This window comes from Marmota monax, unplaced genomic scaffold, assembly GCF_021218885.2.
Source record: "Marmota monax isolate L192 unplaced genomic scaffold, Marmota_monax_Labrador192_F-V1.1 WCK01_AAM20220418_F8-fsc00036, whole genome shotgun sequence".
Lineage (NCBI taxonomy): Eukaryota > Metazoa > Chordata > Mammalia > Rodentia > Sciuridae > Marmota > Marmota monax.
Genome location: NW_026694491.1, coordinates 5,473,843 through 5,489,372, shown reverse-complemented (window position 1 = coordinate 5,489,372; position 15,530 = coordinate 5,473,843). Strand labels below are relative to the sequence as shown.

At 46.4% G+C, this 15,530-nt stretch overlaps 1 pseudogene; it reads right to left on the bottom strand.

Annotated features, from left to right (window-relative positions):
• Positions 1-5,647: 5,647 nt before the first annotated feature.
• Positions 5,648-6,727, bottom strand: LOC124075718 (glyceraldehyde-3-phosphate dehydrogenase-like; annotated as a pseudogene).
• Positions 6,728-15,530: the final 8,803 nt, after the last annotated feature.

Here is a 15,530-nt window from a genome sequence, read left to right as displayed (position 1 = left end):
GGCAGAATATCTAATATTTATTGATTTTTCTTTGAGTAACAGGTTTAGTGAAGATTGTCAGTTCTCTGGGGGATAAAGATGAAATACGGGTGTATGCTTTTTTCCTCCAATAAAATCTACCAATTATACTCTGCGGAACCTCCCTTTCTCACTGGTGAGTGGGCTCCATTAGCTTTATATACCCCATTCTGATTCTATAGGTTTCATCATTTTAGTTATTAAAATGATTTCTCTCTATTGGGCTTTCTTCAATTTAAAATTTTAATCTATATTGAGTGTGAATCTTTTCCCTTCCTCCAGACTAGACTAGAGGCTTTAGAAGATTTGGAGTGTAAGAATGGAGACATGGCCTACTCTCTCCTTCTTTCCTATCCTGACCTCCCCCTGCCCACCTCCTCCGACTTTGGGGAAAGAAGAGGAAAGAGAAAGTCAAATATGGCCTTTTGTGATTGCTTGTGGCCAGACTGTGGGCCTCCATGGCTAACAAAGTGGCCTTAGGACCTGCCCTGGCATCAGTACCTGGCAGCTCCCTTGGTTCCTTGGGAAACATGGATTCCTCTTCTAGCTGCTTCCCAGCAGACAGCCTTGGATAGCATCTTGCCAATGCATACCTCCTTTTGTCAACAGATGACTATCTTCTGACAAGTCCGCAGTCCCCAAACTTATCCTGTGAGAAGGAGGATACACCCTGTACCTTTTAGCAACCCAGAACTTGAGAGACTAATCCCACTCAATTCCTCACACCACCCTGTTACATCTCTATCTTATAGAAACTTCCTTCTGACCCCAGTGACAGGTCCCTGCAGATCTCAGAGATGGTGACTGCCTGACTCCATTCACTAGCCTGGATTCTTTAGGCCCAAATGCCTCTAACATCAAGGTTGTATTACATTTATTTTGACTTGTTGAATTATGAAGCATTTACCTCACTGTAAGATCTTAAGATCCAATGGAGAAATGGAGTCCCTTTTCTAAGACCACCCACCAAATCAGCACCACATTCAGATTCAAAGGTAAATGGTCAGAAACCATGGCCCAGGTTTTCCCAATTGGGATAAGCTTGCTCAGGATTCCAGGAAGACAAGAGCTAAGTACCTAGGCTTTGGTGTCATATGGCTAAGTCTGAGGCCTGGGTGAGCCATTTCCACACTAGGTAATCTCGGACAACTTTCTTCGCTCCTCATTGTTAAAGTATCCTCAACATATGGGTAATAATAGTATCAATCTTATAAGGTTGTTACAACGATCAAATGAGATTGTAAAAGAAAAGTCCAGTGTCTGGTGGCTGAGGAATTCACATTAATGATATTCCGAACAGGAGAGTATCCTTAGGCCACTGCTGAATTCATATCTGTTCAAATGTCATTGCCTTGCAGATGGTAGAATCAAGTGTTATTGGGGTTAATTCCCAAGCAAAGGATCATGCATTGCCTGTGATGATCAAGATCCATTTGCTGATCATTCGGCTCAGGAGGTGGGACAGTACCCAAGGGGGAATGAGGCTAAGTCTGAACTGGCTGATGGGTGTACACTCACATTAATTTGCAACAAATTAAAATACAAAATAGATCTATTGTTCATTTTCTGGTGCTCCCACCATGTCCTGGAGAACCTTTAAAATGTTGTTTGATGTTTCTCAACGGTTAAGCCACTGCCTGTGACAAACTGCCAAGTAGTGGTGGGGCATCAATTCACACGAAAGGAGGACAAAGATGATAAAAGCTGACCCTTTCAAAAAGCCTCCGTGGGGTGCTCATTAGTCACGTTACATCTGCTCTCATGCCACCCTCTGGGGTTCCTGTGTCACACTTATTTCTAGATTAATAGCCCAATTAGAAACCTATTGACTAAGGTTGTACTAAAGGCAATGACCCTTCACACTGGAAGCTGGTAAAATCTCCCTTAAAACCCAAGGCAAGTGGCATTTGCACTCCCATTCCTGGACACGCTCTGCCCCCTAGTGCTCAGTCACACACTTTTGCACCAGCAATGGAGCGGCTCCTTTGTTTTTAAAATTTTCCTCACGGGACATGAACAGAAAGGGCCTGTCACCCCCACGCCCCATCTCTTCCAGCCCCTGTCTTCCGTCATTCTGCTCCCTGAGAACAACCCACCAAAGGGTTCTGCTATCGTTTCGGCCCATGTGTCTGAAGTCAGGCCGGCACTGCAGTCTGACTCTGCATGGAAAAGTGCTTTTCAGCGGCTTGGCAGGGATGAGATCTCCATGTGGGAAAGGGAAGGAAATGCATGATCTCTCTGAGGTCTCTTGAGTGAGCCTGGAAGTAGCACCGTGGGTGGTCACTTGACAGATCCTGGGCCCTGGTTTTCCTGTCTGCAGGAGGAGGGGAGCAGGCTCCACGACAACATGCTGTCGAATAGAGGACCTCAGACAGTGGGTGTGGAGACAGGGACCTGGGTTTACATTCCAACTTTGGCTGTGGAACCTGGGACTACAAAAGCATCTTCCTATCCTTGAGCATCTTAATAAATGGAAGCAATGGCCTTCCCTGCCGGTCAGTCCCCTCATTGTCTTGTAAAGAAAAAGCTGGTGGCCCACGGGTACAGCAGTGCTTCCTAGCTGGTCCAGAGGTTGTCTGCTTGACAGAGGGAGGGAAGGATACCAGGATGCAGGTTCCTGGGCTCCACCCAGCTGCCTAAATCAGAGTTAAAGGCTCTTGAGATGGGGAAATTGTCCCAGATTCTCCTAGTGAGTCCAATGGACCCGGGGTCCTTACAAGGGAGGAAAGAGAGGCAGAGACATGGTGGTGGAGGTAGAGATTGGAGGGATGGGCCATGAGCCAGGGGGAAGGTGGCCTGGAGAAGTTGGGAATGGCAAGGAACAGATCCTCCCCTCTGGCATTCATGGGAACTCGGGCCACCAACACCTTGCTTTTAGTTCTTAAGATCCATTTTAGGACTTGGGACCTCTAACCCTGTAGATAATAAACTTGCTAGTATAAGGTACTAAGTTTGGGGTAATTTGTTACAGCAGCCCTAGGAAACCAATGGTGAGGGGCATGGTGAGGGGTGGGGGGATCATAAACCTTCATTTTTGATGGATTCCTGGTAGGATTCTCATGCACACTACATTCTGAGGGCTAGAGGTGTAGTGGAAAGGGATTGAGCACCAGGAGGTTTGGATTCAGTCTAGTTTTGGTGTCAAGAGCTATGGGACGTTGACAAAGTCACTTCACTTTGCTGGGCCTTGGGTTCACTATTTGTAAACAAAGATTTACAGGCATGGGGGAGGGGAACTCTTCCTGCTATAGCGTTTGGATGGAGAGTTGAAGAGAAAACAGCGATACTCTTTGAAGAGTAAAATCTGCCCGGCATAGGTCTCGCTATAATCCAATCTCCCTAAAGGAAGGGATACCGTTAATTATTCTCACAGCACTTCCTGTGTGCCAGGTCTTGGGCTAAGCACTTCACTTCTATGAACTCTCATCCGTAGATTCTCTTGGTACAGCAATCAGTCCAATGTGCAATTAATAATTAAATGCTTTGGGGAGACAATTTCTAACCAGGAGTCTGATCAATAAGCTAGTAAGGGGGGCTGGGGAGTGGGCACCGTCTTTACCTAATGAAGGGGGTGACTCCCTGTCTCTGCTATGAAAAGAAAAATGTCACAAACATTACATGCAGCCTGAGGGGTATGGATAGAAGGGGGAAGGGGCTGCTGTTGCCAGGCAACTGGCTCATCACTAATCATGTGCATAAAAGCTCTGGGTCTGGTTTTCAGCACAGCTAGTGGGCCTCCTCCTCCTCCTCCCTCACCCCGCTCCCTACAGCTCCCTACAGCTGGCCTTCTGCACTGGTTCCAGACAGACTTCCAAACAAGTCCAGGTCCCCCTCCATTCCCCAGGGTTGGTTCTGTTGCTAGAAAGCAAAATGAAAATAAGAGACTCCGGGTGTCCATCCCAGACAAGGGAGGCCTTGCACCCCATCCCACCCTGGCATTTGAATAAGCCATCACCCCAGAGGTTCACTAGATTTGAGGAAAATCCTTTCTGACCCCTCCATTCAAGAGAGGCTCTTGTTGTTTGCTGTGTGGATACTGAGCAAACATGTGGGTCCCTGGGCTGGCTTTTGATGTGCTCTGCAAACACTTCTCTCTGGATACAACCAACTGTCCAATTAAGCAAGACTCAACCCTCTTCCCCTGGGGATTTGTTGTCTTAAAGAGCCAGGACCCAGTTGTGACTGGAGAGTTTACACAGCACATGTCATCCAGAGAAATAGCAACCCCATGGAAACCGAGGTCCCGGGGGACGCAGCCATCTATCAGAAGAGCATGGCAGAGGGCTGCTTCATCTGCGGCTGCTTCTGGAACCCACAAGGCTCAGGAAGAGCCTGTATTGGGATAAGAGTTTGTATCTGTTTCCTTCTAAGATATTGAGGGTCTCTGGAATAGAGAACTGCTTTTAGGCTTGTGGGGACAAACACTATGTTTGGAATGTGAAGCCGGCGTCATCAAAGAGCTACCTTTGTTTCAGAAGGTTATTTCACAAAGAAGTTAATACAGCATTAGCTAAAAATATAGGTATTGCCCCAGAATACGGACTGTGCCAACCTATTTACCCTCTATAGTTAGGAGGTTGGTGTTTTCCTGCTGTGGCCAAACACCTCATGTTGGAAAAGGAACCAGGTCTTCTGAGGAAATCCCTGAAGGGTTGGTGCCACCCCTGCAGGCCCAGGCAGGTGGGGCTGCTCCTGGAAGGGTTTGATGCAGGAACATAATTCCATGCCTATCACTGTCCCCTTTTCTCTCTGTGCTTGAACCACAGTCCCCTCAAAACAAAACCATCGCTCTTTCTCAAAACAAAACAAAACAAAAAAATATTAGGCCTTTGCACTGGACCCTGGGTGCTCCTACCTTAGATATCTGGATGACTTGAGTCTACCCTGACCATCACCCTGGCTAAAACAAGACCCTCCCCCACATTTATTCTCTCTATTTGCTGTTTTTAAATTTCTTTAAATACCTAGCCGCTTTCTTTCTTGCTTCCTTCCCCCACTCTGTCCATCTGTTTGACAATCACTTGTCCACGCATACGTTTTATCTATTTATTGCCTATTTTCTTGACTAAGACACAAGCTTCATGCAGGTAGGACCTTGTCTGTTTTATTAACTCCTGCATCCCCAGCCCCTGCCATTGGGCCTGTCACAAAACCAGCCCTCAGTAAACATTTGCTGAACATTTACTGCTTACAGCCTCAGGCCCCAGGTACCCAGAGCCTTACTCAGGAAGCAACTGGTGCAGCATGTTTCTGGTGGACCCTGTGGATACGTTTTGTTTATCTGAGCCATACACACCGCTACACTCCTCCCAATTGTTCTTTTTAAAGCAGCAATAGTGGAGTACTTTATATTTCCTCTATAGCTTTCTTCTTCTTTTTTTCTTTTTCCTGCTGTATTGGGGACTGAACCCAGGGGTGCTCTACCACTAAGCTATATTCCCAGCCCTTTTCATTTTTTATTTTGAGACAAGGTCTTGCTAAGTTGCTGAGGCTGGCTTTGAATTGGCAATCCTCCTGTCTCAGCCTTCCAAGTTGCTGGGATTGCAGGTGTGTGTTACCAAGTCTGTCTCGTGTGTGTGTGTGTGTGTGTACTGGGTGCAGTGGACTTTAGTGATGGTACGTGACAGTAGGGCTCCCTAAGCCCCTCCCCTTCTTCAGGGGTCTGGGATGGAAATTGGGAGGGAGATTCTTGGTATGTTGAGGGACTGAGTTAGGAGCAGGGCCTCCCCAGCAGCTGAAGACCTCGCTATTCCTCTGTGTTCTTGCTGGGGTGGTGGTCCAGGGGCTCTGATTCCTTGGAGACCATGTGGACCATGAGATCTGCCACCTTGTTGCTGTAGCCAAATTCATTGTCATACCAGGGAATGAGTTTGACAAAGTGGTCATTGAGGGCAATGCCAGCCCCAGCATGGAAGAGTCACAGGAGACAACCTCCATGTAGCCCAAGAGACCTTAGGGGGCCCTCCAATGCCTGCTTCACCACATTCTTGATGTCACCATGATTGGCAGCTTTTTCCAGGCGACAGGTCAGATCCACAACTGACGTGTTGGGGTGGGCACACAGTAAGCCATGCCAGGGAGCTCCCCATTCAGTTCAGGGATGACCTTGTGCACAGCCTTGGCAGTGTCAGTGGAAGCAGGGATGATGTCTGGCCAGCCCCACGACCATCATGCCACTGTCTCCCAAAGGGGCCACCCATGGTCTTCTGAGTGGCAGTGATGGCAAGGTCGGTGGTCATGAGTCCTTCCACAATGCCAAAGTTGTCATGGATGACCTTGGCTGGGGGAGCTAAGCAGCTGATGGTGCAGAAGGCATTGCTGATGATCTTGAGGCGGTGGCCATACTTCTCATGGTTCACACCCATCACAAACATGAGGGACACCAGCAGAAGGGGCAGAGATGATGACCATTTTGGTGCCATTCTTCAAATGAGTCCTAGCCTTCTCAATGATAGTGAAGATGCCAGTGGATGCTACAGCGTATTCAGCACCAGCATCACCAGATCATTGGCTGTTGGCGGGATCTTGCTCCTAGAAGATGGAGATGAACTTTCCATTGATGACAACTTTCCCATTCTCTGCCTTGAGGGTGCCATTGAACTTTCCATGGATGGAATCACTGGGACATGTAGACCAGGTAGTTGAAGTCAGTATACGAGTCATTGATGGAGACAATATTCACTTTGCTAGGGTTGAAAGCATCCTCCATTCACTCCAGCCTTCATTATTATGTGTCAGGGGTGTGGCTGGCCCTGCCCTGCACAGCGAGAAGATGTGGCTGTCTGTTGAACATGGAGGAGCAGAGAGCCTCACTTTTGTTTGTTGTTGTTGTTGTTGATGGTGGTGTTTTTTGTTTGTTTGTGGTGCTGGGGATTGAACCCAGGGCTTTGTGCATGCAGGGCACACAATCTACCAACTGAGCTATATTCCCAGCCCTGAGAGCCTTACTTTTATATCTTGAAGATCATTTTAGTTTAGTTAAAATAGAGTTTCCTCATTCTTTTCTACAGCTGAGTAATATTCCAACGTATGCATATAATTTATTTATTTTTTCTAGGTAGACATCCTCTCATTTTTGTTATGAAATATGTTGTAAATAATATGTATGTATGTATGTGTACACACACATATACATATTTATATGTATACATATTTTGTGTGTGTGTGCTGCTGGGGATCAGACCCATAGCTTCCTGCCTGCTAGGCAGTCATTCTTCTAACTCACTAAATCCCTAGCCCACAAATAATCTTTTATATATGTCATATCATACATATGCGGCCATGTAATTAAGTTCCTAGAAGTCAAATTGCAAGAGTCCAGGCTATATTCTCTTGCAGTCTGTACAGCTATTACCAAATTGCTCCCCACAGAAATTGCACCCACAGAATTGTTGTTCCCACCAACAATTCAGGAGAGAGCTTGATTCCTCACGTCTTTGCCGAACTCTCTTTTATCTTTGCCAGTCTGATAGTTGAAAGTGAAATTGCAGCGTAATTTTATTTTTTCATTTTCTTATTGTGAATAAGGTTTAATATCTTTCCATCTAAGAGGCATTTGTATTTCCTTTCTTCTGAATTGCCTCTTTTTCTATTAGATGGTTAGTGTTTTTATAAAAAAAAATCAATTTATAGGAACTCTGATGTATTAGGAAAATTACTTTTTGGTTGTGATGCGAGTTGCAAATATTTCCCCTTAGGTGTCATTTGTCTTTAGATAAAAACCATTATGTGTCTTCTGCCTTATGGTTTTTTTAGTCTAATTTATTCATCTGTGTATGAGTGTGTTTGAGACTGTCACTTTTTAATTTGCTTTTTAAACACTTTGTCATACGTCATTATCCACTGAGCAGTGTTCTTGGAAAGTGCATCTTTTATTAGTTACATTTGAACTTGTGCTTCCCCGATGGGGTTTCAGGATACACTCTCCACTCCTGATGAATGGAGGTTTCCCTTATTTCCTGAAGACCCTCATGAGATTTGGGAAGCACCCAAACTCTGATCACCCTCATTCATTTATGTTGGCACTGATAAATCGCAGTTTCAGGGAGTGACACATTTCTGACTCTTTTTCAGGATTCTGGAATGTACCACCTGCTTTAGTCTTTCATCATCTCCCCATTCATTACAGGTACAGAAGGCTGAAGCTGCAGGAAGACATCTGTCACATGGGAAGAGCACCCCTCTTTCATATCCTCATGTCACTTTCCTTGACAGGAACCATTGCATATCTACTGTCAACCCTGATGAGCCCTCCTGCCCCACATCTGGCCTTCCCCATCCCCGGCCACCAGTATCCCTCACCTGTCTCCCTCTCGACCTATCTTCCATGACCCTCAGTTCTCGGGCAGGCTGTTCAGGGAGGCTGGCCATCCCCACCTCTTTAATGTGGCCTACACATTGGGAGTAGTTCCAGGTAATGGGGCCTGCATGATGGGGCACTCTTTTAAAAAAGGTGAATATAAATTTATAAACACAAAAGTAAATAACAAAAATTAACAGAATGAGAAAACATATTATAACAAGTTACAAAGTCTTCAAAGATGGAAAATACCAGACAGAGAGACAAATAACTCAACTGCCTGATGCACTTCTATGATGCTTTTTCCTTCCTGTTTGGGGGCATCCTCTTTGATTGTTTTTTCATGGGATGATAAGTTTGAAATACCATTATCTACAGAGGAAATAGAGACTTCAGGCTATTTTCTAGCAGGGTTGATAGAGCAGAAAAGTTACTTTAGCTTCACAACCTGTTATGGTGATGTTTTGCTAAGACATAGGCCTATACCTTAGGAAGCTTGGCAATTTCTTTTTTTTTTTTTTAGTTGTAGTTGGATACAATATTTTTAATTAATTTATTTATTTCTATGTAGTGCTGAGGATCGAACCCAGGGCCTCGCCCATGCTAGGTGAGCGCTCAACCACTGAGCCACAACCTCAGCCCTTGGCCTGCAACTTCACACGTAGCCTGAACTCACTGCTTGCTTTAATCCTACAGGTTTGTCATCAGTTTCCACAGGAATTCAGATATATTCAATTTTGCCCAATTTCTTCCTGACAGGAGAGAACTTTAGTTTTTGACCACAAATCAAGACTCCAATCAATCACTCATTTTACAATCCTACATGTCTGATGATTGGGAGAACTTTTTTTTTTTTTTAACAGACCAGCCTTGGACTCGCCTCTGTTCTCCTCACATTTCTGGGGATGGGCACTGCGGGACATTTCATATCCTGAAGACCCTCCAGCCCTGCACCTTCATGCCATAGGCTGGGTAGGCCCATGCAGAAGGAGTATTTCTAAAAGCCATTTCTACACCCAGCCAACCAGCCATCTAATGAAACAACAGAAACCCTATAAACATTCTCCATTTAATACAAGTTAAACAAGTCAACTCAATTTCCCTTTAGCTGGTTTTCAAAAATGCCTGGGTCCCCTGTTGAGGGGGGAGGCCAGCAATTTAACAGAGGTTGAAATGGAGATAGATGTGGTCTTACTCACTGGGGTTAATGTATCTTCTAAAGATTGTACCTAACTGCATGAACATGACGCCCACCCAGGGCCTGGGAGGCTCTCAGATTGGAGAGTGCTCACCTGCTTCAAGATAACTCTTTCCTGCTCCTGTTGTCTCCACATTCCCTGAGGTCTAGCCTCCACTCAAAACAGCTCTGTGGGTCAGGACAATTTTGATTTCTAGGGATGGAAACAAGCAGAGGATATACTGATTCCCAAACTGCTGGCCTTGGGAACAGCTGGAAGCAGCAGCAGGAACACTTCCAGAACTCTCCTCTCCTCCACACCTCCGCGTCCATCTCCACCAAGCACAGACCACAACATTGACCTTAGAGGAGGCTTGACCTTCACCAGCTCCAGACTCAGAATTCACTGCTTTTCCACTTACAAAGAAACCCCTCAAAGGACAGATCTGGCTTGGATCACGGGAAGCATTCTAGTGAGGTGCTCTGACAGATGGCTCCCACTAGTTCTTCCACAGTGCAGTAGGGAGGAAGGACAGGGCACTGCTGTAGGTAGAACTGCCTGCTCCCTCAGAGACACCATGTTCCAATCATGCATCTGGGACTATGCTGCCTTACAGGGCAGGGCACTTGGCAAATGTGATTAGGTTAAAGAGATGGGAAAATCATTCTGGATTATCTAGGAAGTCCAGTGTAATCACAAGGATCGTCATAGAAAAGAGGCAGGAGAGTCAGAGACAGAGAAGGGGACATAGTGATGGAAGCAGGTCGAGAGTCATGTCGGGAGCCTCTAGAAGCTAGAAGCAGAAAAAAAAAAAAAGAGGGCTCCTCCCTCCAGCCTCGGGGATTGCAGCCCTGCAGCATGTGATTTTAGAACATCCAGAACTGGATGAAAATGAACTTGTGTTGTTTAAATTGGCATGTGGTAACAGTTTGTTATGACAGTAATAGGAATCTCACACAGGGGCTAGCAGATGACAAAACACAAGCCCCCGTCCTTCTCTCTCCTCCCTTGTCACGTCCATCCGCTGTGGGCTGAATTGTGTCTTCCCAGCATTCCTGGGTTGAAATCCCAAACTCCAGTACCTCAGAATGGGACTATCTTTGGAGAGAGGGTCTTTCAAGAGGTATTTAGGATAAAATGAGGCCATATGGGGTGTCCCTAGTCCAATGTGACTCGTGTCCTTGTTAAAAAAAAAAAATAGGCAATAGACTGCAATAGAGGGAAGACCATGTACAAGCAGAGAGGCCTCAGAGGACACCAGCTCTGCACAGGCCTTGGTCTCAGACTTAGAGCCTCCAGAACTGGGAGACAGTGGGCTTCTGTTGCCCTGGTCTGTGGCATTGATTAGGGCAGCCCTAGGGGACGAAGACATCCTCTTTCAGAGCAGAAGTGAAATTCTACCCCCTTTCTCAAGCTGCCTCTGACTGGCCCAGCTCACCTGTTGTCTCAGTGTACCTGATGGCTAGGAGTCACCACCGTTCAGCGGGGATCACCAGGCCAGATGCGGGCAGGGCCGGGAAGCAAAGCGCGGAGGGGCAAGGACAAGTGTTTGCACACTCAATACAAGTACCACACCGTGCTCCCTCTCAGGTCCCCTGCCTGCTTTCACGTTTTCACCTCCCGTGCAGAGAGGTGACAAGGTGGGCTGGAAGGAGCAGGGCCTCCCTTGTGCCAAGGGGCAGCTGCTACTCAGCTCCAGCCAGCTGTCCACCAGAGGTGAGTACAGACCTGGACCTGCCAGAGTTGTCCAGTTTTATTTTTTTTTAATATTTTTTTTCAGTTGTAGGCGGACACAATACCTTTATTTATTTTTATGTGGTGCTGGGGATCGAATCCAGCGCCTCCCACATGTGAGGTGAGCGCTCTACCACTGAGCCATAACCCCAGCCCAGTTCTCCAGTTTGTTTTTTTTTTTTTTTAAAGAACTAGAAATCTAGATTAAAAGAAGAAGAAGACATAAAGTCTGACTTGTAAACACTGGCAAGGAATTAAAGATCTTTTAAAAACTGCTGGCTACTTCACACCCACTCTGATGGTGACTTCTAAAAAAAGAAAAAGACCCATAACAGACAGCAAGGGTTGGCAGGGACGTGGATCAGTTGGAAACTTCTGCACTACTGATGGGAATACAAAGTGGTACACGCACTGTGGAAAACTGTACATCGGTTGCTCAAAGAACTAAAAATGAAATCAACATATGATCTAGCAATTTCAATTCTGGGTATATGTACCCCCAAGAATTGAAAACAGGGTCTTGAAAAGATATCTGTACACCCATGTTCATAGCAGCATGAGTTACAAGAGCTGAAAAAGTAGCACGATTTGAGTCCATTGACAAATGAATAGATAAGCAAGACGCTGGCACACACAGTCGAGTTACACAGAGTTAAACGGGAGAAAACTCTGAGGCACGGTGCCTTGTGGAGGGGCTTGAGGACGCTTTGCTAACTGAAATGTCAGTCACCCGAAGGTGAACACCGTGTGATTCCTCGTGAACAAGGAACTCAGAGCAGTCGGAATCACAGGGCGATGGGCTGTAGCTTGAGGGCTGCCAGAGGCTGGGCAAGCAGGAACGAGAGTCAGCCTCTGAGGAGGGCAGAGCGTCAGTTCTGCAAGATGAAACGCGTCTGGACTTGGAGGGTAGGGACGGATGGTACAATGACACGCACGTACCTTGCGCCACTGAACTGGACACCTTAAACTGGCTAAAGAGTGTGTTTTATGTTACATGTGTTCTGCCACACTTTTAAAAACTGGTAAACAGTGGCAACAGGGCTGGCTAGAATTGTTAAAGACGCACTTTAGGGCTGGGTTCAATCCACAGGCAGTGGATGGCAGCCTCTGGTCGAACACTTGTTTTCTAATTGTTTTGTGGGTTCACACCTTATTTACCCAAATAGAAGGTAAAATTCCATGGAGTAGGAGCTGCGTCTTAAACTCCTTTGTCGTCTTCCAGATCTGGAGCTCAGAGCTCTGCAGAGGGCAGAGCTGGTTAGTTATTTCTAAATAAAGATAGTATATATCTATTATCACAGGCACCCTGGATCATAGATACACACACACACACACACACACACACACACACGCTTCACACCGTTCACACACACCCAGAACTAATTATTAGAATCTGCCATGCGTCCCCCAGAGCTGAGACCAGAGGGGGCTGCGTGGCCACATCTCAGGAGTGACCAACACTGACAGACAGCCCAGGAGAGGAGGCTGCGGACAGCAGGGCCAGAGGGAGAGCAGGTCTAGAGGCGGCGCTGGGAGTGCTGCCTTCCTCCCAGGGGTAAAGGGAAGTTGCTGGAGGCTCTTAAGCAGAGGGTGGTAAGACTGGATTCAATCTGGAGACAAAGCATAAAAACCAGGGCCAGGCAGGCCCAGCCCACAGACTCAGGCAGAAGTTAAGGCCCCTCAGCAATGGATCTCCAGGACCCCCTGGGCCTGTGCTTAAGACTCAGGCGATTGGGATGTGGGAAGAGCTGGGCGGTGACCTGAAAGTGCTCCCCACTCAGAGCAGGGGCTGGGCGTGCGCGTGTGCGGCTTGGAAGGGGGGTGATTCTCGGTGGGCTGGGCAGGCTGACCGTCCACAGGTTCAAGCAGGTGTCCTTCCTCACCCCCGTCCCTAAGCAGGTCCAGCTCTGGCCCAGGAACCCTGGAGCCACCTGGAGGACAGCGGGAGAACTCTGGCTTCACAGATCCAGATGCGGAACCAGGCACTCAGTAACCCATGGCAACCCCTAGAGGCTGCTCTAACCTCAGCAATGAGGAGCACCACACCCAAGGAGCCTGCAGGCTCCCCAGAAATGGCCAAAGCTGGGTGGCCACGGGCCAAGGCCAGGAAGGCTCTGTGAATTCAGGCCACGCTCGTGGGGTTAGTGCCCTCTCCTCTAACACCCTTCCCTGAGGCGGGGAAGGAGCTCAATTAGAAGAAATGACAGGAGCAAAAGATGCCATTTCTCAGTGGCCAATAACCATGGAACACTGACTGTTCAAGGGCGGCTCTTCAGCTCTGAGACTGAAATATTTGTTCAGAAATAACTAACCAGCCATAATTAGTAACGTCTCGTAAAGCCTGTCCGGGATCTGTCATCAGAAGAGCCATGTCTGGGGCAGTTTGGGGAAGAGTGGAGGGGAGGTAGACGACCATTATCTGTGGGGTCCAGTGATTATGATCTGGAAGATTCTAGGGGACTGGTCCCAGGGATTCGTTCTTGGCGATATAAGCTGCATTCTCCATTGCCAATCTTTTTTTTTTTTAATTTTTTATTGTGGGTTGTTCAAAACATTACAAATTTCTTGACATATCATATTCCACACTTTGATTCAAGTGGGTTATGAACTCCCACCTTCACCCCATACACAGATTGCAGAATCACATCAGTTACACATCCATTGATTTACATATTGCCATACTAGTGTCTGTTGTGCTCCGCTGCCTTTCCCATCCTCCACCCTCCCCCCTCCCCACCTCTCCCCTCCCCTCCCCTCCTCTCTCTCTACCCCCTCCACTGTATAACCCTGAGGGTCTCCTTCCATTACCATGCAATTTCCCTTCTCTCTCCCTTTCCCTCCCACCTCTCATCCCTGTTAAATGTTAATCTTCTTCTCCTGCTCTTCGTCCCTACTCTGATCTTAGTTACTCTCCTTATATCAAAGAAGACATTTGGCATTTGTTTTTTAGGGATTGGCTAGCTTCACTTAGCATAATCTGCTCTAATGCCATCCATTTCCCTGTAAATTCTATGATTTTGTCATTTTTTAATGCAGAGTAATACTCCATTGTGTATAAATGCCACATTTTTTTTATCCATTCGTCTATTGAAGGGCATCTAGGTTGGTTCCACAGTCTTGCTATTGTGAACTGTGCTGCTATGAACATCGATGTAGCAGTGTCCCTGTAGCATGCTCTTTTTAGGTCTTTAGGGAATAGACCAAGAAGGGGAATAGCTGGGTCAAATGGTGGCTCCATTCCCAGCTTTCCAAGAAATCTCCATACTGCTTTCCAAATTGGCTGCACCAATCTGCAGTCCCACCAGCAATGTACAAGTGTACCCTTTTCCCCACATCCTCGCCAGCACTTGTTGTTGTTTGACTTCATAATGGCTGCCAATCTTACTGGAGTGAGATGGTATCTTAGGGTGGTTTTGATTTGCATTTCTCTGACAGCTAGAGATGTTGAGCATTTTTTCATGTACTTGTTGATTGACTGTATGTCCTCCTCTGAGAAGTGTCTGTTCAGGTCCTTGGCCCATTTGTTGATTGGGTTGTTTGTTCTCTTAGTGTCTAATTTTTTGAGTTCTTTGTATACTCTGGATATTAGGGCTCTATCTGAAGTGTGAGGAGTAAAGATTTGTTCCCAGGGTGTAGGCTCCCTATTTACCTCTCTTATTGTTTCTTTTGCTGAGAAAAAACTTTTTAGTTTGAGTAAGTCCCATTTGTTGATTCTAGTTATTAACTTTTGTGCTATGGGTGTCCTATTGAGGAATTTGGAGCCCGACCCCACCGACTGTAGATCGTAGCCAACTTTTTCTTCTATCAGACGGCGCGTCTCTGATTTGATATCCAGCTCCTTGATCCATTTTGAATTCACTTTTGTGCATGGCGAGAGAAAGGGATTCAGTTTCATTTTGTTGCATATGGATTTCCAGTTTTCCCAGCACCATTTGTTGAAGATGCTATCCTTCCTCCATTGCATGCTTTTAGCCCCTTTATCAAATATAAGATAGTTGTAGTTTTGTGGATTGGTTTCTGTGTCCTCTATTCTGTACCATTGGTCCACCCGCCTGTTTTGGTACCAGTACCATGCTGTTTTTGTTACTATTGCTCTGTAGTATACTTTGAAGTCTGGTATCGCTATACCGCCTGATTCACACTTCCTGCTTAGCATTGTTTTTGCTATTCTGGGTCGTTTATTTTTCCATATGAATTTCATGATTGCTTTCTCTATTTCTACAAGAAATGCTGTTGGGATTTTGATTGGCATTGCATTAAACCTATAGAGAACTTTTGGTAATATCGCCATTTTGATGATG